Genomic DNA, 1,577 nt, shown 5'->3' on the forward strand with positions numbered 1-1,577 from the left:
GGAGAACCTAGAATTTATAGAGAGAATGAGTTTCAAGAGTGAGAGAGATAGGTTTGGTTAAGGAGATGAGATTAGATATATATATGTTGGATTAGAGATGAAAAGAAAACAATAAGAAATCAACAAAATATCAATGTAGAACACATCTTACTTGACAAACCCTTCGGCATCATTTTTGATGGAGAGAGAAGAAGAAGGAAGAATTCAACTTTGCTTGATACACCAAGTCCAAGTCCTTCTTTGATTAGAGTTGATCTTCCAAGGATAGCTTATAAGAATGGCTAGTCTTCCTCTAGGAGAAAGTGTAGGCTTAGGCATATGTTAATGGCTAAGTACAATTAGACATTACTACTCACTCGCTCATGAATTCCTCAATTAGACATTACTACTCACTCGCTCATGAATTCCTCTCATCAATTTCTTGAATGGATTGAATGTTTCAATGGTTTTCAAGGAAGAAGAGGTCCCATTTTATACGATTTGAAATGAGCGATCCCTGCATAATGTGGGCAGACTGGGGTCCAAATTTTTGATCATATATCCTCAACCATGGCTCCAAATTGAAAAGTGAAAACATGGGCAGAAAATTCAGCTCATTAGCTACAATGCCCATTTTATATACTTTTTCCAATTTGGTTTGGAACCTTGTGTAAAAAAATCATCAAAATAGAGTCCATTTCTGGCAGCAAAAGTCTTCCAGTGGTCCCCTTAGCTTAGACTTTGATTTGATTTCAATGGACACCTCATGCAATATGAAACCATGACATTTCTCCTTGACAAAGTTTTGTAATCATGCTTGCAATAATGCATTAAAATAAGTGTATCTTTGAAATCATGCCACCTACTGTCCCACTAGGATTTGATTCCTTCCTAGTAGCTATCTAAAAGAAATATACGAAAAATATAAAAAATACATAGCATATATATATATATATATATATATATATATTGAAAGTTACCCTAGATATAGAATTTAGCTAGGGTGTGAGATGATAATGAGATAGTATAAATAAAGAATCAATGCTTATTGCCCCAAGTTAAAGAGGCGGAGCTATCGACGCTTTTTCCATAGTACTTTTTGATGGTAAAGTAAGAATATGTTACCTTGAGATAAATAATAGGATGAGACAGAAAGATTATTATTATACTTAGATATGCATATGTACATTATAGGAAATATAATTATGTATCTAAAAAGTTGCAAGATAGATCTTGTAGCATGTGTTTCCACTATGTACGTGTCACAACACGAAAACATGAATACAATATATATTATAAAATGGAGCAAAATTGTTCAAATACAATCTAAACGGAGAGCTCTATATAGATAAAGGAATTTATGCTAAGCTATGTGAGGATGAGAGAGAGACCTCTTAAAGGTCCACAATATCACACCGTTGGTCAGAGACCAGAGATAGATTCAACAACGGCAATCCCAAGCCGGCATGGTTGGACGCAACTAAGAAGCTTTATTGGTATGTGTGCATACTATAGACGCTTCATAGCAAAATTCTCTCAAGTAGAAGGACCATTACACGACTTAACAAAGAAGAACGTTAAGTTTGTATGGACTGCTA

This window comes from Adiantum capillus-veneris, chromosome 10 (assembly GCF_014529385.1).
Source record: "Adiantum capillus-veneris isolate H3 chromosome 10, ASM1452938v2, whole genome shotgun sequence".
Classification (NCBI taxonomy): domain Eukaryota; kingdom Viridiplantae; phylum Streptophyta; class Polypodiopsida; order Polypodiales; family Pteridaceae; genus Adiantum; species Adiantum capillus-veneris.